At 41.1% G+C, this 22,260-nt stretch overlaps 1 protein-coding gene across 5 annotated transcripts in view; it reads left to right on the top strand.

Moving 5' to 3' along the window:
- Positions 1-9,204: 9,204 nt before the first annotated feature.
- TAB3 (TGF-beta activated kinase 1 (MAP3K7) binding protein 3) overlaps positions 9,205-22,260 on the top strand; it is a 94,350-nt gene continuing 81,294 nt past the window's right edge. For 3 of the 5 annotated variants that reach the window (XM_070461860.1, XM_020871033.2, XM_070461861.1), the window contains exon 1: positions 9,206-9,497. The gene's annotated coding sequence lies outside the window, so the exon portion shown is untranslated. Of the gene's footprint in view, positions 9,498-22,260 lie in introns of all 5 variants that reach the window. The other 2 variants (XM_070461862.1, XM_020871036.2) reach the window with 1 other exon arrangement.

The raw sequence follows: 22,260 nt of genomic DNA, 5'->3' as shown, positions 1-22,260 counted from the left end.
GCATATAAGTTAAATAAGCAGGGTGACAATATACAGCCTTGAGGTACTCCTTTCCCAATTTGGAACCAGTCTGTTGTTTCATGTCCAGTTCCAACTGTTGCTTCTTGACCTGTATGGAGATTGCTCAGGAGGCAGGTAATTCCAAGCAAGGGACATAGATGTAAGCTGTTGGAAACCAGTAGCTCCAGCAACTCAGGAACAGGTACATTGCCCTGAAGAGGGAATCTTGGTGGCATCACTGTATTCACTACATATGTTCTGTACCATTGCTGTAATCTTGGTGAGGTCACTCCATGTGAAATTCTTCCGAATTTACCTATCCATTCATTCTCTTCCACCTGCCTAGTTAGAAATGGTGTCTTCCTCTCCTGTCTAGGAAGGGTCCTGTATACCATTTATCAACTCACTGGATCTGTAGCAAACATACCTTGCTGGCTTCCTAGAGAAGAGATTTTTTTTTAATCTATTTGTGATTCTTTCAACCTAATGGTTGGGGAAAGTGAGCTCTCTCAGCCTGTGGATGAGGATTCTCTTACAGCATCACTGAGCTGATCTAGCATGAAAGAAAGTCACAATACGTTTATTTAGGAGTAAATATAGAGCATATTTTCTATTTGAAATGAACTTTAGGGAAATGAAATTAGAGATAACTTTGTACTGGTTTAGAGAACTGACTCCCTACATATTTTTATTCCTATTATTAATTGACTTTTGACCCCAGACAAGAAAATCAGATGGTGAGCCAATTTTAATGAGACTCTTTCTTCTGAGAGAAAGGTTACCACTGCTGAGATGACTGCCTTGACAGAAATGATCCAGGGAGGAATTGACCACTGGATAGGAGCATTGGTGTTTAGAAATGGGGGCCAGCAGAGAAGGGCAGGAATGTGAAAGGATTGATCCTGATCACCAGCTGAAGTTGCTGAGATTGCTGTACTATAGGCATCCAGCTCAGGTCACAGCGTGAACCCAACTCTATTCCTCTGGGTTGTTCCAAAAATAGTCCTGGTGAGTGTAGGTGAGTCAGGTTCCAGGAGGAGCACTAACCCACTATCCATCCCCAGATACACAACTGTCAAGTTAGAGAATTTTGAAACAATGAGTACATTCTGCCCTGGGATCAGGGGTAAAAGGGTGGGATGATGGGCAACTGGTGTCTCTTCGTTCTTTGTCTTTTGCACTTCATTAATAATTTTTCCCCTCTTTAGGTGTCTTGGTATAAAAAGGCTCAATTTTGTTTTTCATTGTGGTTATGATAGGAAAAGTAAGCACATGCTACCTTTAGTTCTTTCAGCAAGCTCAGAAAGCATTCTGACACCCTCATTATTAGGATGCTGGCCAATACTGAGGGAAGTGCTAAATGAAGGTTAGGTGGGAAGCAAAGTAGATTGTAGGAGAAAATTTAGATTATAAGGAACCCCTTTCTCATTGAGACCCACCAAATCACAAAGTAAAAGTAAATCAAGGGCTTACACAGAAGTGCAAATTAACATAATTTAAATACAGTACTTTTAAAACAAATTTGTCTGAAAGTGATCCTGAAAATTCACTCTAGGAGAGGACATATGTATACCTATGGCTGATCCACATTGGTGTATGGCAGAAACCAATACAGTATTGTAATTATCCTTCAATTAAAAATAAATTAACAAAAAATTCATGCTGGATTTCAGGCATAAAGCTAACTGGAACCAGAGACCTGCCCTTCTCCCAAAGGGGTGGGTTGCACCGGAGCTCAGTTTCCCTTGGGACTTCCTTCTCTCACAGGAGGACTGTCACATCTCCTCAGCCTCAGAGTCCCAGACAGTGCCACTAAGCAGCTGGCACCCCAAATCTGAATTTCCTGGCACCCAGCCACCTATCACCAATGTTTCCTTGTAGGCTTGCTCTACGAGAACGCAGAGCCAGTGATCCTGTCAACAGAGTCCAGGCTGGCTCTTCAGGTTTGACAAGGGTTCCCTCACTCAGGCACAATTAGCCACTGCTGGCCCAACCTACCACCTGCAGAAACCAACACTGAGCCACATTATGGCACCATTTCTCAAGGATACCAGCCAGTCACTTGAGCAAATTGATTGCTTTGGATCCCTTCCGCATGGGGTGTGTGTGTGTGTGTGACTGTGGGGCAGAAATTCATTCTTTCCAGAACTGATTCATACTCTCATTATGAGTTTGCCTTTCCTATTCACAGTTCCCCCAGCAGCACCACCATTCAAGAGTTTACAAAATGGTCACCTATTGATGTGGTCTCCCACACCATATTGCTTAAAAGCAATGGACCCATGTTAACTGCAAAGAAGTTGCACAGGACCATCAGAATCACTGGTCTCATCACATACCTCAGACAGCCTAATGAAATGGCCCATTAAAGGCCCAACTAACTTTTTAGCTTTTAGACCATACTCTGTAGAGTTGGGGTGACTTGGTGAGAGGGAGCCCTTGTTGGTACCATGAATTGCCTCTATTCTTATCACCCTAAGTGACCCTGGGTGAGACCAGAAGTGCTGCCAGCTGAGCCCAACCCAAATTGCAAATCTGTTGCATAATGAGCAAATAAAATGGTTATTATTCTAGGCTATTATGTTTTAGAGTGCTTTGGTTACGTGGCAATAGTTTATTAATTCAACAAATGAAGCCAAAAATATCTTAAATGGTACACGTCTCTGAAACAACTGAAGAGGATATAATACAAATTCTATCACATTCTTTTTTTTAATAAGTTTTTATTGGCGTATAGTTGCTTTACAATGTTGTGTTGCATTCTGGTGTGCAGCAAAATGAATCAGTTATACAAATACGTGAAAAAGAACTAAAGAGCCTCTTGATGAAAGTGGAAGAGGAGAGTGAAAAAGTTGGCTTAAAGCTCAACATTGAGAAAACTAAAATCATGGCATCTGGTCCCATCACTTCATGGTGAATAGATGGGGAAACAGTGGAAACAGTGGCTGACTTTGTTTTTATGGGCTCCAAAATCACTGCGGATGGTGATTGCAGCCATGAAATTAAAAGACACTTACTCCTTGGAAGGAAAGTTATGACCAACCTAGATAGCATATTAAAAAGCAGACACATTACTTTGCCAACAAAGGTCCGTCTAGTCAAAGCTATGGTTTTTCCAGTAGTCATGTATGGATGTGAGAGATGGACTATAAAGAAAGCTGAGTGCCAAAGAATTGATGGTTTTGAACTGTGGTGTTGGAGAAGACTCTTGAGAGTTCCTTAGGCTGCAGGGAGATCCAACCAGTCCATCCTAAAGGAGATCAGCCCTGGGTGTTCATTGGAGGGACTGATGTTGAAGCTGAAACTCTAATACTTTGGCCACCGGATGCGGAGAACTGACTCATTTGAAAAGACCCTGATGCTGGGAAAGATTGAAGGTGGGAGGAGAAGGGGATGACAGAGGATGAGATAGTTGGATGGCATCACTGACACAATGGACATGGGTTTGGGTGGACTCCAGGAGTTGGTGATGGACAGGGAGGCCTGGTGTGCTGCGGTTCATGGGGTCGCAAAGGGTTGGACATGACTGAGCAACTGAATTGAACTGAACTGATATCTGCTCTGGGTTTTTTAATTATTTATTTTTATTTTTGGCTAGGCTGGGTCTTTGTTGCTATGTGTGAACTTTTTCTAATTGCAGCAAGCAGGGGCTACTCTCTAGTTGTGGTGTGTGGACTTCTCATTGCAGTGGCTTCTCATTATAAAGCATGGGCTATGGAGGGCGGGCTCAGTAATTGCGGCACACAGGCTTAGTTGCTCTGCAGCATGTGAGATCTTCCCAGTTCAGTTCAGTCACTCAATCGTATCCAACCCTTTGCAACCCCATGGACTGCAGTACACCAGGCCTCCCTGTCCATCACCAACTCCTGGAGTTTACTCTAACTCATGTCCATTGAGTCAGTGATGCCATCCAACCATCTCATCCTCTGTTGTCCCCTTCTCCTCCCACCTTCAATCTTTCCCAGCATCAGGGTCTTTTCAAATGAGTCAATTATTCACATCAGGTGGCCAAAGTATTGCAGTTTCAGCTTCAATGTCAGTCCTTCCAATGAATATTCAGGACTGATTTCCTTTAGGATGGACTGGCTGGATCTCCTTGCAGTCCAAGGGACTCTCAAGAGTCTTCTCCAACACCACAGTTCAAAAGCATCAATTCTTTAGTGCTCAGCTTTCTTTATAGTCCAACTCTCACATCCATACATGACTACTGGAAAAACCATAGCTTTGACTAGATGGACCTTTCTCAGCAAAGTAGTGTCTCTGCTTTTAATATGCTATCTAGGTTGGTCATAACTTTTCTTCCCAGGTGAAGCGTCTTTTAATTTCAAGGTTGCAGTCACCATCTGCAGTGATTTTGGATCCCAAGAAAGTAAAGTCTGTCACTGTTTCCATTGTTTCCCCACCTATTTGCCATGAAGTGATAGGACCAGATGCCATGATCTTAGTTTTCTGAATGTTGTGCTTTAAGCCAACTTTTTCACTCTCCTCTTTCACTTTCATCAAGAAGCTCTTTAGTTCTTCTTTGCTTTCTGCCATAAGGGTGGTATCATCTGCATATCTGAGGTTATTGATACTTCTCCTGGCAATCTTGATGCCAGCCTGGCATTTCTCATGATGTACTCTGCATATAAGTTAAATAAGCAGGGTGACAATACACAGCCTTGACGCACTCCTTTCCCGATTTGGAACCAGTCTGTTGTTCCATGTCCAGTTCTAACTGTTGCTTCTCGTAAAGTGTGGGATCTTCCCAGACCAGGGATCAAACCTGTGTCCCCTGCATTGACAGGCAGATTTTTAACCATGGACCACCAGAGAAATGCCTAACCACTCATTTTTAGATTCCATTCCCATTTAGGTCCAGAGCACTGAGTAGAGTTCCCTGTGCTATACAGTAGGCTCTCATTCTCTGCTTAATCACTCAGTTGTGTCCAACCCTTTGTGACCCCATGGACTGTAGCCTGCCAGGCTGCTCTGCCCATGGAATTCTCCAGGCAAGAATGTTGTAGTGGATTGCCATTTCCTTCTCTGGGGGATCTGCCTGACTCAGAGATTGAACCTGGGTCTTCTCTATTGCAGGCGGATTCTTTATCTTCTGAACTACCAGGGAATAGTTACCAATTTTATACAGAGTAGCGCATATATGTCCATCTCAGTCTCCCAATTCATTCTGCTTCCCCTCTCGGTAACCATACATTTGTTTTCTATATTTGTTACTATTCCTGCCCTGCAAATAAGTTCACTTGTACCATTTTTCTAGCTCCACATAGGATCTATATTATATTTGTTTTTCTCCCTGTGACTTACTTCACTCTGTATGACAATCTCTAGGTATACCACGTTTCTGCAAATGGCACTATTTCTTTCATTTTTATGGCTGAGTAATACTCCATATATGTACCACATTTTTATCCATTCCTCTGTCGATGGACATTTAGGTTGCTTCCTGCTGCTGCTGCTAAGTTGCTTCAGTGGTGTCCGACTCTCTGCAACCCTGTGGACTGTAGCCAGCCAGGGTCCTCTGTCCATGGGATTCTCCAGGCAAGAATACTGGAGTGGGTTGCCATGCCCTCCTCCAGATTGGGTTGCTTCCATGTCCTGGCTATTGTAAATAGTGCTACAATGAACACTGGGGAGAGAGCTTCTAGGCCCTTCCCTAAAGGCTCATCAAGAGGTGGCAAAACTGGTTCTGTGACTATGTATAACTTAAACACTTCCTGTAGCTTAAATGAGAGAAGACTAGAAGGGAAATTTTTATTAGTTATCACCTTTGAGAGTGTTGTAGATTTTCTCTTCCATTGGGGAAGGCAAAGCTAAGTGAGGGGACTTCTGGGAGCTAAGCAAGGAGTGTCTTCAAGATGTCATTGTCCAGCTGCTTGGTTATTGAACTGCAGCTGTTAATACCTATAGGTCCAATCCAGAGAGAATTTTAGGGAGAGTCAACTACGTATCTTTGGGGTTTGGAAACCTGTGGCAACATAGACAATACTGCCTGCTTCTTGCCAGAAGAATTCTGAAGGCTGGAAGCTTGCTGAGCAGCAGTGACAGGGTGCCACGTTTGTTGTTCAGCATGGCCAGGATATGTGAGTTTCTCACAGATCTAGTGACTTTCACAGAAAGCAAAAAAGGTTGAGCCTCTTGCTTGTGCCCTGCCAGTGGATGAGGGGATACTGGAAATAAGAAGTTGTGGGTATTCTACAGGAGGCAGGAAGTGAGAAATTAGAAAAGCTTGATTCATATCAAAGAACTGAGCCACAAGGAAGGTGCTGAAGAATCATACTCACCCCATGAGAGAGCCAGCATTTGGATGCCTGTCACATAGAAGAAATTGACAGCCTAGAGAGGACTTAAAATAGCATCAAAAAGTAAAAGAGACAAGGGGCTGAGGAGAGAGAGGCCAAATAGAAGAAAGAGCATATTTATGTCCTAGGATGTGCTATCACATCTTCTCAGTGGGAGCCTAAGAAGAACCCCCAAATGAAACAGCGAAAGAGCTAATTTTAGACATCTGTCATGTCCAGAGAGGACAAAGCTATCCTATGATTGTACCTGTAAAGTGATAATTTACCATCTTCATTGCCACCCTCTTCCGTAGAAAAGACTGTGGTTAGCAAAACAAGGGGAGAAATAGAAGCCTAAGGAACAGAAAGATAAGGGTTATACCTGCTTCTTTGGCTTTAAGCTCCTCACTGAGGGCAGGACCGAACTGGAGAGAGAAGAAGCAATTTTAAATCAAGGTCTGAGTTTTGATCATTTTGTGGAGCTGCTGGTTGTGTTCCCAGCCTTTTTTCTAAAGTCATGACTGCTTAGAATAAGACCCTATTTTCCAGTCTACCCTGCATGAAGATACAATAACATGGTTAAGTGATGGTAGTCGTCTTAAAGGAAATGGGGAGGCCTTCCTTTTCCTAATGACTAGAATGTCATGGGATGCTCAGCCCTACTGGACCAAATATACCAGGATGGCAGTCTAGGGTGGTGAAGGAACAGGATAGAAGAAAACTAACTCTTGCTCAGGGCTTCCCAGATGGTGCTAGTGCTAAAGAACCCACCTGCCAATGCAGGAGACGTAAGAGATCCCTGGGTTTGATCCTTGGGTCGAGAAGATCCCCTGGAAGAGGGCATGGCAACCCACTCCAGTATTCTTGCCTGGAAAATTCCATGGACAGAGGAGCCTGGTGGGCCCCAGTCCATAGGGTCACACAGAGTTGGACATGACTGAAGTGACTTAGCATGCAACTCTTGCTCACTTTCTGGGACAGAGCTGCAGTATTAGTCCACATATGACATGTAATAAGCAAAAGCCTCAGTGCTGTACTACAATACAGGTTTATTGCTCACTCATGGTTTTTTGAGTTGGCTGGGGCAGTTTTGTTTGGTTTGAATCCTTGAACTTGAAGCAAGTTTGCTACAAATGTTGTAACACACTGGTTCCCACTATGTGTGGGTGTGTGACCTGACTGAATGGCCCCCTTTCTGACCACACCCAGCTTCCAAAATAAGTGGTTCTCAACACTGCAGCTGCTCTGCTTCAGGCCATGGATCAGGTTCAGCTTTGCACTGTGTATCATTCTCAGTCCCAGGCTGCAAGGAGACTGGAAGCGCTCAGGACAGTGACTCCTTCCCATAGCAGCAGTTAAAAGCAGTTTGCCATTTTCCCAGTTGCAGACACAGCATCTCAAGCCTCCCTCAGAGATTCCAGCATCAGGAGATGCTGCTTCCAGCTCAGAGGTTTCAGCTCCACAATGCCCCTGGTCTAAATATCCAAATTATAATGACTGGAATAATCCTAACTGCTTTCCTTGGTTCCACCAGCTCTAGGCATAGGAGCTGCTTCACACAGTTGCTACGTCAACAATATATTAAAAAGAGTTCTCTTGCCTTTTGAACTGTGGTGTTGGAGAAGACTCTTGAGAGTCCCTTGGACTGCAAGGAGATCCAACCAGTCCATCCTAAAGGAAATTAATCCTGAATATTCTTTGGCTGCTGAAGCTGAAACTCCAATACTTTGGGCCACCTGATGCAAAGAACTGACTCATTGGAAAAGACCCTGATGCTGGGAAAGATTGAAGGTAGGAGGAGAAGGGGATGACAGAGGATGAGATGATTGGATGGCATCACTGACTCGATGGACATGAGTTTGAGTAAACTCCGGGAGTTTGTGATGGACAGGGAGGCCTGGCGTGCTGCGGTTCATGGGGTCACAGAGTCGGACACGACTGAGCAACTGAACTGAACTGAACTGAACTTGCCTTTTCAGTCATCTAATGATCAATTCTTAAATTCTCTCCGTGAAAATAATCAGGATGGTTTGTTTCCTGACATCTCCCCGTCTAATTCACTGGACTAAAATTCCATGACTGTGAGACACCCCTCAAGAATTTTCTCATCCCCAGTGTCAGTCTCTCCTCATATCTATCATAGAATTCACTGTGCTGAACTATCATAGTTTTTGGCTTGCCCATCTCCATCCTAGGCCAACAAATCCCTGAGGTCAGAGCACATGTTTCCTCAGTGATTGGCACATACGAAAAACTTTGAAAAACACTGAGTTTGAATGGATGAATAAATGAAAGAGCGAGGAAGAATAAAACAGGAACAAAAGCAGCTGTTTTAGTATGAGATTTGGAAGGCTTCTGTAGCGCCAAAATGAAAGAGAAAGTTAGATGGTGCCGTGGGAAAGGACTGTGGTTGCACACAACAAGCGAACCGAGAACAGGACGAAGGGGCAGCTGAGGCTTTTTGCAAAGAACACTCTGTGACAGGGAGAGTAGGGAGAGGAAAGGGTTGGACGATCCCCAGAGCCTCCAAAGTGTGCAGGTTGTTTGAGCTCTCGAGGGATGACCAAGCCTTAAGTGACGTCGCTCACTTCGCCTCCGGGTCCCGCCCAGTTTTTGCCCGGGTTTCAGTTCAGGTTACTCCGCCCCCTCCGTCTCTGCCCCGCGCCTCCGAGGAAACAGGTAAAACACGGAGAACTGGGTACTAGTTCAGGAGTTGTTTTGGGCATGCGTCCTCGTCGTTCCGCGCGCAGGCGCGGTAACTTTCGTCTGGTGCTGCCCGTTTCCGATTTGGGGTAGCGTTTGAAGTCAGTTCAGGCTACCCTCATTGACCGCCTTTCCCATGGGGCCCCGCCCTCCCCGCCCTCCCGTGTTTGTGGGGGAAGCCTCGCGAGATCGCCACCGGCCGTCCCTGGCGGCGCCATCTTTGTGCCTGGCGAGCGACGGCGCTCAACGCGAGCTCTGAAGCTGAAGGTTGGCTTGCCAAGCTCTCGCCGAGACCGGATCCAGGAAATACGAGGCGGGCCTCGGTGGGAGGGACGCACTGAAGGAGGAGGGAGGAAAGGGGGCGGCGGCGGCTCTCACCGGACTCGGGCCCCGCTCGGCGCGCACCCAAGGGGGGTCGGGCGGGGAAGCGGCGCCGGGCCCGGACCCCCCGCGGGAGTTGGCGGTTGGTGTGAGGGCGAGGCGGCGGCAGCGGCCAACAGGGAGCAGCGGCTGCGGGTGAGTGTCCGTGAGGAGGCCCGGCACCTGCCCGAGCCGGGGCGTCAGGAGTGGCCCCGGGGTCGTCTCGGTGACCCCGCTCCCGGGCAGTGGGCGTGTGTTGGTCTGCGGGTGTCCCGGAGACTCGTTTCGGCTTGGGCTGAGGCGGACTCGGCAGCACTGCAGGGCTGCCGGAGGTCTGCGCAGGGCCTGGCGCGTCCGCCCGGGACGCCCCGGGAGGCCGAGAAGAGAGGGAGTGGCCGGGGGCCTGGGTTGGCCTTCGCCCCCCAGCAGAGGGGATGATGGTCTTTCCTCGCCGGACCCTGGGCATTGCAAATAGTGAACCTCTGTGTACTGGCTTCAAGCCCCCTCCCCCCCCAAAAGCGTTTGGGAATGAAGACTAGCAAGGTTGGGGTGGTTGAGGGTGTTGAGAGAACCTGGGGAAGACTAGTAGCGATAGGAGTTAATTGTTCGAAAAGACGTTTGCCAATGATTGTTGGCAGGTGTGGAGTAAGGCGAACATACTGTCGACGTTCTTCTAAGGAAGATCACACAAGCACTCCTCAGAGGTCCAAAACAGAGTTATTCCCAGTTGGAGTTCTATAGTTTAGTGCTGTGTGCCAGCACATTAAAGTGCCTAAATAAACGCAGGACTTGGGCGGGGTTGGGGGAATGGGGGACAAGATGGGTTAAAAAGTAAGCTGCATGTAAAGTCAAAAGTTCATACCGTTGATGCAAAGCATTTTTGTCCTTACTGAAACGTAATTTATTTTAAATTGCTTAAGAAAACTTGTCACCTTTGGTCCAGACATGGCTTGTCAATTCCACGAGTTCCTCAGTGACATTTGTCAATCAGACAGTAATTTTGGCTTGTCATGTATTTCGGTTTGTAAAAGAACAAGAATGAATGGGCAAGAAGAACAACTTGACAAACTTAGTTTCTTTTACACACCTTTTCCTTTTGAAACGATAAGGGGATTTAGTTTATGTCTTTGCTTTGTAGATATTTTGCAATAATATACCAGAACATTTGTAAGAAGGAAGAAACGTTTCTATTAAGAAAGGGCTTTTGAGAGGAGAGTTTAATGTTTCACAGTATTTGCTTTTAAAGGCATCATCCTAGCTTTTAAAAGCAGTACCATAGGCATCACCTCTGGTAAGGTTTTTTTTTTTTTTTTTAAATGTACCTAAAATTTTTTTATTGGGGTATAGATGATTTACAGTGTTGTGTTAGCCATGGTAAGTTTTGTGATGGTATCTTTTATGAATACCTGAAGAATGCAAACATATATACATACATAATTTTAAATGCCGGTATGATAGGAATCTTTCCATTTTAGCCCCTTCCCCCTTACAGCCTTCTTAATCAATGGGCTTTAGTGAAGGTAAATATTACATATGTGATTTTTGTTTTTACATTTGACAGTATCTGTGTTGACAAATAATCTGTGTTCTGTCACTCTGAATTTTCTTCCACATGTTTCTTTGACACTGTCAGCACACTCTGTACAGTTTGTATTGGAGCAAAGGGAGCAAACATTGAGTATTCAGACACTGGGCTTGGTGGGTTATGTATGTTTGCATTTAATCCTCATAGTTACCGTGTGCGAAAGGTAATAATATTATCTTTGTTTTACAGATAAGGACACTAACCTCCAGTATTCTTCAGTAACTTTCCTGAGTAGGTCGTATAGCTGGTAAATTGTGGAGCTAGAACACAAACTGATGTGTGTCTGATTCTAGAATATGTGCTTTTTCTACTGTACTCTGCATAAGTATATGTGCTGACTAATACACATTTTGGGAAAATGGAAATTTTTATTACAAAGAAATCTTTCAGTTCTGTTGGTAATCTTGAAAGCAGTTGGTATCCTTGGTTGAAAATTATCTATTTTTTCTCCTTTTCATATGTGTCAATTTTCTAGCCAGGGTAACATTTTAGCACAAGCCTGCTGATTAGTGAGAGCTCCTAGTAACTGGTGACCTATCTGAAATTCAGATGTTTTCAGTAACTTTGCCTTCAGTTTCAGCATGCCAAAGATACTTCAGAGATCTTGTTTATTCTGGTCCTGAGTAGTTTTTGAAATTATATGACTAAAATAAAATATAAACAATTTATAAGGATTTAAATTTGCTTTATCATAACTTGGAGGTTTATGCACACATATCCACCCACCTGCTCACCCACCCACCTACCTTCTCCAGCAAGTGAAGTACTTGATAGCAGATGCTGTTTTTCTTCTCTTTAGTTTAGTACAGAGGTTTTGGACCGAGTTTGTATTTTGCAGAAAAATACAGCAGCTGTTCTGGGATCCAGCATAATCTTTTACGGGGCTAGGGAGTGAAAGACCATCTGAGATGTTGGTGAAACAGTAGAAACATCTTCCCAGCATGTGGCCCTTTGTTCACTTTCATCCCCCACTGGTCTCTTGCATGTTTGTCACGATGCTGAACTTGCCTACCTGACCGTTATCTCTGCTCAAGAGAGAGTTCAACTGGAAGAGTAGCTGCTGAAAGCTGAAATTAAAAAAAAAAAAAAAGAAAACAAATGCTAAGTGCTGGCACTCATCTTCTAGCAGGTCATTTGGTTAAGTTTACCTGTCAAATTAATTAACCCAGGCTGGAAGTTCTGGAAACATGGGCATAAGAGGGTGGAGGAAAAAGAAGTCCTGCACTCCTCAGGACGCATCTGTTCATGTTTTATGGAGTTTGGAGCTTTGCTTGTAATATAATATCTTGAAGTCTTCATGGGTCATATTTGGTAATGATTGGGCAAGTTTTTCTTAATAGGTACACTCCCAAGAACGGGTTAAATAAATTCCTTATTTGTGAAGGTTAATTACTCATGATATTTGTGTTATTAGGCCAGAAAAGTCAATAAATGATAATGTTAAGTGAGTGCTCACCAAGTAAATAAAAAAGCTTTTCTGAAATGATTTATATTGCCACTGTATTAAAAAAAAAGATACCAGGAAATTGTCTCATGTGTATTTAGAAGTTTAGCTTCACACCTTCCTCATAATAAGCCTCAGTTTATTACCATGACCACATATTCATGTCAGAGAGTGAAATGGTCCTGATGACATATTTGAAAGTGCCAAAATGAATTCTAAATATTTAAGAACATATACTTTGATTCATTGGCAATTCTGTTAATTTATTTGTCTGACCCTCCAATATCTTACTTCCCCCCTGCTTCAAATTTCTGTCCTAACTTTTCTTCCTCTCTTTCTGACCCTGTTTTTGTTGGTACCTGGAGCTTTCCCTTAGTTCTCAGTTGACACTGAGGTCCTTGGCAGAATGGATGATGACAAAGAGGGCAACAAAACTCTTCTAGGTCCGCTCCCCTTCTCCAGATCCACGTGCTCTCTGAGGTCAAGAGGGACCTGGATAAGACCCCTTAACTCACCGCATTCTTTATTGCACAGGAGAACAAGAGTAGCCAGAAACAGGGAGGCTTTGTCAAGACTCTTCCTGTGGTTTCTTTCTTTTCCTTGTCTCTCCTAAGCATTAAGGGGGAAAGCTTGTAACAGCCCGTCTGCTGTGGGAGTAGCCACTGTTCCCTCATTGTCTTTTGCAGTCCAGCCCAACCCTGACATGCTTTTGCCTTGCTCCTTTTAGCTGCCATCCCCCCCCCCTTCTTCCTTTACTCCCAAGTAGGTGTTGCCTTCTCGTCCCAGGATCTCCTTCCACCACAGCGCTGCCTTTTTGTCCTTCTAACTCTGAAGCCTAGTACACTGCCCACTGCCCTCTTTCATACCTTTCCTCCTCCTTGGCCTTGATCATGGAAGCCTAGGCCTGTGGTTCTAGGGAAGCTGACTCAGTTAAGATGAGGGAAGAATTCTTTTTTACCTCCAAGGTTTAGTGGGGCAGGGATATTCTTTTATTCTTGACTGCTAAATGAGTTTTCTGATGGAAACATTGCTCATGAAGGTTCAGTATTTTATTATATTTCTGTATCCTTATGGTTGTTTAAGCTTTAGTGGACTGTCTTGAAAGCTAGGCACATTGGATCTTTGTTTCCTGGGAAGGCAGGTTCGAGGCTCAAGTAGATGACTGAGAAAACCAGCTTGTGCTCCAGAAGTTGTTTGGGGTTGTGTGCTTTTTGTTACTCGGTGGGATGGTAGGGAGCAGATGTTTAGCTATCCAAAATTACATGTTAGGGGAATCAGGTGGCTCTTTTTGGAGATAAACTGATAGTCTTTTTAGATGGTCAGTGAAGAATTTCTGAATTTAGACACATGTTTTGAAATACAATTGAAGTTCAGTCTATCCAGGATTAATTAATGTTTGTCCTTGGAGCAGATGTTACAATGTTGTGGAAAAAACAGAGTTTTTCTTTATCATAAAAGAATATCTTGTTCCCACTATTTCTTGCTGCTGTTCTGAAACTTTTCAAGGGTATTGGAACCTTTGCAGTTATTTAACCCAAGTTTCTTTACTTAGTGATAAACATGGACAGTGTGTTTTAAGTTTTACTAGTTTGTTGTTCAAGTTGCATGCTGTTACCACAGTTTCTATTGTTCAGACAAGTAAGGAATTTCAAAGTGATAAAAGCAAAGCAAAATACATTTAAATTTTTTTATCCCTAAATGTGTTCAGTCTTAGCTTGTTTGAAGGACATATTGCTAATAAGTGCTTCCCTGATAGCACAGTTGCCAAAGAATCCACCTGCAATTCAGGAGACCCCAGTTCGATTCCTGGGTTGGGAAGATCCACTGGAGAAGGGATGGGCCACCCATTGCAGTATTCTTGGGCTTCCCTTGTGGCTCAGCTGGTAAAGAATCTACCTGTAATGTGGGAGACCTGGGTTCAATCCCTGGGTTCGGAAGATCCCCTGGAGAGGGAAACGGCTACCCATTCCAGTATTCTGGCTTGGAGAATTCCATGGACTGTATGGTCAGTCCATGGGGTTGCAAAGAGTCAGACACGACTTTCACTTATTCCTACTAAAAGGCAAGATAGGCCCCCCCTTTTTTTGTCTCCAAGCCACTCATTTTAAAAATGAATTAGAGTTAAGTGCCCTTCATTTAATGTGGTGAAGAATCCACCGGCCAGTGCTGGAGACACAGTAGACACCAGTTTGATCCCTGGAGAAGATCCCCTGGAGGAGGGCATGGCAACCCACTCCAGTATTCTGGCCTGGAGAATCCCATGGTCAGAGGAGCCTGGCGGGCTATGGTCCGTGGAGTCACAAAGAGTTGGACATGACTGAGCCACCGAGCACACTCTCATGCCCTTTGTTTAAGAGTTTACCAAATTATTTAATTGCACACAGATTGCAGTGGTTAAAATGTAATCTCTAGGGGTAAAATTCTCAGATACTCAGATCTTACTTTTCACACTAACTAGCTCTGTGATCTTGGGCAAGTTGCTTAATCTCTGACCTGTTTCCTCATTTTTGAAATTGAAATAATGTAATATCTACCTCACAGGATTTTCATGAAGGTTAAATGAGCCAAAGGATGCATAGTATTTAGAACATGCCTGGCCATGGTAAATGCTCAAAAAGAGTTAGTTCTGTTATTACTTTATCATCATCATTATTACTGCTGCTATTACTACTTTAGCTACCTTCTGATATGATACCCCTTCTGTTCTGGGAGTTTGTGTGTATGTGTAAGATATATTTGTCTATTCTGTAATAGTTTTTTAATGCAAAACTTGGGGGGAGTGGCAGGGAGAGCAGTATATTCATTGTTGGATACGTCCAAAATCAGCCACAGTACAGAAGATCCATAAAATATTAAACTATTTTTTTTCCCAGTAACACTGTTTCTACTGTTAGATAAAAGGAACTGCGCCACTTTGACTTTATGAGCAAAACTGGGTTATTTGAGTAACCACAGAGTCTTTATTAAAATTTGTGTAAGTGTAAGGCCAGAGTCTTACGTAGCCAGAGCCTTAATTTCTAAATGGTTCATTTATAAGTATTACTTTTTGAATATCAGCACCAATTTCCCACAGAAATAATGTCCCATATGGCCTTCAGATTCCCAGGCCAGCCCAACATATCTGAATTTGAGGACTGATAGTACTATAAAAACGAACTTCTATGTATAACAATGTCCCAAGAAGAATATGCACTGAGTTCATCGAGCACAGAAAGATTATGAACACAATCTTGAAGATGGCGTGTTGGGGTCACATTCATTCACAATTCTAGCAAGGACTCCCAAGCCTTGGGCAGAGAGCTTTCTTTTCTGGTGGAAGCTAAGCACAGGGTAAGTAGTGGGACCTGGTCTCTAGAAGGCAGGAGGTTTTTCTTGGCTTGCCTCCTCAAAAAGCTGTGTAGTGTAGTTGTTGTTCAGTTGCTAAGTTGTGTCTGAATCTTTGTGACCCTGTGGATTGCAGCACGCCTAGTGGTTGCTGTCAAATTTCTGCTCTGTCACGGAACCTCTCATGTAAAATGTAAGTACTGCTTACTTCACAAGATTTGGGGCAGTGTTAAATGTGTTAATACATATAAAGCAGTTAAAACAACACCTGGCCCATTGGTGAGTGCATAAGAAATGTTTTATATATATATATGTGTGTGTGTGTGTGTGTATGTATTATTAAGCTTCGGCTGTTCATTGTACATATCTGTTGTAGTTAAATAGGATTATTCTCCTCCCTTTCCACTGAGAAGTACTTTCATAGCTTTTTATTTTCATCCCTGCCTAAAATAAGCATCTTTTTTTTTTTTGAGGCTTTTCTGGGAGTTTATTTTATAATATTGAAGCATTGGAGAAATAGGTGACTCTTAAGTAAAGAGTCCCTTCTGTGTATCTCCTTATCCCCGTTTTAGTGGGGATCCTTGTAGGGATGTGGAGATGCATTGCCTGAAAATGTTAACTGTGGATCAAAATTGAGATACAAACTTTTTGCCTTCTGGTAGTTTTTGCTAAGTCATTTTTTTAAAACAGGCAGAAATAGAGCAGAGTTCCCATATACTCTTCATCCAGGTGTATGTAGCAATGGTATGTTTGTCAAAACTAAGACACCAACATTGGTATATTATTATTAGCTAAACAGATTTATTTGATTTCACTAGTTTTCCTACTACTGTCCTATTCTGTTTAGGATCCATTTGAGGGTACCATGTTATATTTAGTTACTAGGTCATTTTTAATCTTTAGGGGATACGTTTCTGTGGCCATAAAACCATTTTCTGATTTAACCTTTCTGCAGGTCCTCAAAAGGCCAGGTGTTTCCCCTGGGGATGTCTAGTTCAGGGATTCATCTTGGCAGTGAACTTTATAGTTTGAAATAAAAGAAGAGTCCTATGACAGAGGAAAGAATGCTGTGGTGTTAGGGTGGAGACTAAAGCATTTTTATAATTTAGAAATATGTTGGACTAAACGGGTTATTTCATGTGCTGTTTGTTCGCTTTCGATGGATTTAGCTTCAGAATGACAAGACATCTTTTTAAATCGTTAAAGATGTATAAAAGGCATACTTCATATTGGATATAGAAACTAACTGGAATGAATTGCAGAAAGTACTTGTAATTCTGGTTGAGAAATTAATGTTAAGTTTGTACAATAACTTGTTGCTAATTTAGCACATTTGTTTATTTATATGTATTGACCTCAGTGTGAGGTCATGATTGATCTTATTTTGTCTTTTTCAGGAATACTGTATGCTATAGGTGCCATTGTCATTCTAAATTATCACATATGCCTTGCCGTTGATGTCACGGTCATCATTTAGTGTAAACAGAAAGTTATCTGTTAGGTTGCACGTCATGAACTTTACTTTAGAAAGTCTTATCTTTTCTGCCCCAGAAATAGTATTTGGCAATTAGTCATGGATGGCAAAAAAATTAATTTTGGGTTGGTAACATTTGGATGACAATGTTTTAATTGAATGTGGTATGTATTAAGGGACCCTGCCAATAAACAAACCCTTGGTGGGTTGAAGTCCCCTAGAACTTATAGAAAACTGGGAGAGGGGAGAACTTAAATAGCTTCAGTTGTTTCTACTTATCAAGAGCTGCTTATGACCTTGGACAAATCACCCAATTTCAAAGGACCTTAGTTTCTTCATTTGTGAATTTTCGGAGATTTGACTAGATGTGTCAGTCTATTCATTTCTAAGATTTGAAAGACCCTCTTATTTAGTGAAAAGCTATATAGCACAGGGAACTATATTCAGTATCCTGTGATAAACCATAGTGGAGAAAAATGTGAAAAAGAATGTATATATAACTGAATCACTTTGCTGTACTGCAGAAATTAACACAACATTGTAAATCAACTTGAACAAAATAAACTAAAACCCTTATCATGTTGCTTGTCTTGCATCTTTATAAATCAGCATTTATATCTAATCTAGATATAAATCAGTTTATCTTTTGAGGTTTGAATAATTACAAACCATGTTACTGTAAGTTTAAGAATCTCCAGTTGGTTTGAGAGCCCTAGCAATTAGCATATTGTCTGATACCTGCTTTTTAAAATTTTTGTTATTTAATTTCTCTGATTTGCCCTGAAAGCAGTGGACTTCAAACTTTTTTGCTCTCATATCCTCTAATCAGTTTTGAAAATTAGTTACCCCTTTGTGTACCCTTTTGGTCACTTACTGCCCTCTAACCATTTCCCTGACTTTTAACATCAGAAATTGTTTTTGCCTATTTTGTATTTTATATTAATAGAATCCTACTGTAGTCTCTTGTGCAACATGAGAATATAGATAAACCTCAAATTATGAATGTGAGATTTATCTATATTGTGTATAGTTGTTAACTCTTCTTTCTCATTGCTGTATATTTCGTTGTGTGAATATATCATTATGTATCATTCTATTGTTGATGGATATATAGGTAGGTCTCAGTTTTTGACTTTGGAGTAGGCAAAAATTTCTTAAACAGGACTTTTTCAATGATACATATTTGTTTTGGAGTTGTGACTAGAGAATGAGAAAACTGGCTTGGCATCTGTAAACAATTTTGAAACCATTAATATATGGTAAAATGTTTTGCTTTGTGAATCTTAAAGTGTCAATATTTATAACTAGATCTAGATGTTGTGCTTTTATAACTGTTTTCGATGGAATTCCTTCAGAAATGTGTCATGTACTTTCTTGCTTATTTTGACTTGCTGATTTGTAAAAGTTCTTTACTATGTGCTAGAAATGAGCCCTCATTGTGTATATATACCGTGGTTTCCTGCATTCATTCCTTGATGGACACTGAGGTTGTTTCCATATTTTCACCATTATAAATAATGCTGCGGTGAACAGGAGGGGTGCATATAACTTTGCAAATTAGTGGTTTTATTTTCTGTAGATAAATAGCCCAACAGAATTGCTGTACTGTATATGCTAGTTTTATTTTTAATATTTTTGAGAAACCTCCCTGCTGTTTTCCATAGTAGCTGCACTAATTTACATTACCACCAACAGTGCACAAGCATTCACTTTTCTCTACATCCTTGCCAGCATTTGTTATTTCTTGTCTTTTTAATAGTAGTCATTCTGAGAGATGTGAGGTGGTCTCTCATTGTGGTTTTGATTTACATTTCCCTGATGATTAGTGATGTTAAACAGCTTTTCATGTACCTTTTGGCCATCTGTATGTCTTCTTTGGAAAAATGTCTATTCATATATTCTGCCAATTTTTTAATCAGATTTTTTCCATGCTATTGAGTTATGTGAGTTCTTTGTCTATTTTGAATATTAGTCCTTTATCAGATATGTGATTTGAATATATTTTCTCCCATTCTATAGGTTGCTTTTTCATTTCTTAATGGTTTTTTTCTCTGTGTAGAAGCATTTTTGTTTTGAAGTAATTCCACTTGTTTTTTTTTTTTGCTTTTGATGTCAGGTCCAAAAATAATTACCAAGACCTATGTCAAGGAGATTACTGCCTATGTTTTCTTCTAGGACTTTTATGGTTTAGAGTATTATGTTCAAGTCTTTAATCCATTTTGAATTAATTTTGTGTATAGTGTAATATAGTGTGGTCCATTTATTGTTTTGCATGTGTGACTGTCCAGTTTTCTCAACACTGGACAGAAGAGACTGTCATTTTCTCAATATATATTCTTGGCTTCTGTGTTGTAATGGACTGTCTATCTGCTCCATTGATCTGTATGTCTGTATTTATGCCAACTCCGTACTGTTTTGCTTGGTATAGCTTTGTAATATAGTTTGAAACCAGGAAGCATGGTGCTTCCAGCATTTTTATTTCTCACGATTGCATTGATTATTGGAGGTCTTTGGTGATTGCATATAAATTTTAGGATTGTTTGTTCTCTTTTTGTGAAAAATACCATTGGAATTTTGATAGGAATTTCATTGAATCTGTGGATTGCTTTAGGTAGTATGGACATTTTAACAATATTAATTCTCCCAGTTCATGGGCATGTACTATCTTTTTTTCTGTCTTCAGTTTCTTTCGACAATGTCTTGTGGTTTTCAGTATATAGATCTTTAACTTCCTTCATTAGATTTATTCCTTGGTAGTTTATTCTTTTTGATGTGGTTGTACATGGGATTGTCTTCTTAATTTCTCTCTGCTGTGCTGTACTTAGTTGCTCAGTCATGTCTGACTCTTTGTGACCCCATGGACTATAATATAGCCCACTAGGCTCCTTTGTCCATGGGGATTCCCAGGCAAGAATACTGGAGTGGGTTGCCATGCCCTCCTCCAGGGGATCTTCCTGACTCAGGGATCTAACCCAGGTCTCCTGCATTGCAGGCGGATTCTTTACTGACTGAGCCATCATTTTATTAGTAAAATGAAAATTTTTTGTGTATTGATTTTGTATGTTTTATTGAATTAGTTTATTGGTTGTAACAGTTTTTTGATGGAGTCTTAAGAGTTTTCTATATATGATACCATGTCATCTGCAAATATTGATAGTTCTTCTTTGTTTCCAGTTTGAATGCTTTTTCTTTCTTGCCTAATTTTTTGGCTAGGTCTTCCAATGCTGCATTGAATAAAAGTGATGAGAGTGGACATTTTTAGCTTGTTCCTGATCATAGAGGAAAAGCTTTCAGCTTTATACTTTTGAATATGATGTTAGTGGTAGACCTGTACATATATCTTTCCACTCCCTCTATACCCACTTTCTTGAGAATTTTAATCATGAACGAATGTTGAATTTTGTCAAATGTTTTTTCTGCATCTGTTGAGGTGATCATATGATTTTTATCCTTTATCTTGTTAATGTAGTACATTGTATTAACTGATTTGCAAGTATTGCACCATCTTTGCCTCCCTGGAATAAACCCTTTGATTATAGTATATGGTTCTTTTAATGTACTGTTGATTTTCATTTGCTAATATTTTGTTGAGAATTTTTCCTCTATGTTCATCAAGGATATTGGACTATAGTTTGTTTGGTATCCTTGTCTAGTTTTAGTATCGGCCCAATTCTGGCCTTTTAAAATGAGTTTGGAAGTGTCCTTTTCTGGTTTTTGTTGTTGTTTTTTTTTTCTCTCTTCTGTTTTTTGGAAAGAGTTTGGAAGGGATTTGTATTAATTCTTTGAATGTTTGGTAGACTTCACCAGTGGAGATCTCAGATCCTGGACTCTTCTTTGTTGGGAGATTTTTGGTTACTGATTCAGTCTTTCTAATAGTAATTGATTCTATTTGCATTTTCTATTTCTTCATGATCCACTCTTGGAAGATTGTGTGTTTGTAGGAATTTATTCATTTCTTTCAGGTTGTTCACTTTATTGGTATTTAATTGTTCATTGTGGTCTCTTACGATCATTTGTATTTCTGTGGTATCCCTTGTAAAGATTTGTCAGTTTTGTCTGCTTTTTCAAAGAATCAGCTCTTAGTTTCATTGATCTTTTCTGTTGTCTTTTTGGTCTCTATTTCATTCATTTCCACTCTGATCTTTGTTATTTCCTTCATTCTACTAACTTTGGACTTCCTTTTTTCTTCTTCTAGTTCCTTGAAGTATAATGTTCTGTTGTTTATTTGCATCTTTATTGTTTCTTCAGGTAGGCCTTTGTTACTATGAACTTCCCCCTTAGAACTACTTTGTTGAATCTCATAATTTTGGTGTATTTTATTTTCATTTGTCTCAAGGTATTTTTTGCATGTTTGTGTTAGTTGCTCAATCGTGTCTGACTCTTTGCATCCCCATGGCCTGTAAGCCGCCAGACTCCTCTGTTCATGGAATTCTCCAGTCAAGGATACTGGAGTTGGTAGCCATTTCTTTCTCCAGGGGAATCTTCCCAACCCAGGGATTGAACCCAGGTCTCCTGCAATGCAGGCAGAATCTTTATCATCTGAGCCACCAGGATTTCTCTGTTGACCTATTAGTTGTTCAGTAACATGTTTAATCTCCACATGTTAGTGGATTTTTCAGTTTTCCTCTTGTGATTCATTTCTAATTTATATCATGTTTGGGAAAGATGCTTGATATGGGTTTATTTCTTCATAAAACTGTTTGGTAAGTAATATTTTTTAAAATTTGTCCTTTTAATCTGAATTTTCAGTTATCAGCATTAAAAGTATACTTCTATCACTTGTTTTTCTTCAGATTCCTCAGTGAAGATCCCTCCTTTTATTCTTTTTTTAAATGGCCTTGAGGTATAACCATACAGCTTCCCCATTCAGTGGTTTTTATAACATTCACAGATTTGTACAACCATCAGCATAATCAATTTCAGGACAAAAAGATACACTGCACCCATTAGCAGTCACTCCCCACTTTCCACAAGCTACTTCTTGCCCCATCAGCCCTAGACAGTCACAAATCTTTTTGCTGTATAGATTTGTTTCTTCTATAATTCTCATATAAATGGAATCATGCAATTTGTGGTCCTTTGGTGCTGGCTT

The sequence above is a fragment of the Odocoileus virginianus genome, chromosome X (assembly GCF_023699985.2).
Source record: "Odocoileus virginianus isolate 20LAN1187 ecotype Illinois chromosome X, Ovbor_1.2, whole genome shotgun sequence".
Taxonomy (NCBI): domain Eukaryota; kingdom Metazoa; phylum Chordata; class Mammalia; order Artiodactyla; family Cervidae; genus Odocoileus; species Odocoileus virginianus.
The sequence above is the reverse complement of the archived record's forward strand: the minus strand, read 5'-3'. Positions and strand labels throughout refer to the sequence as shown.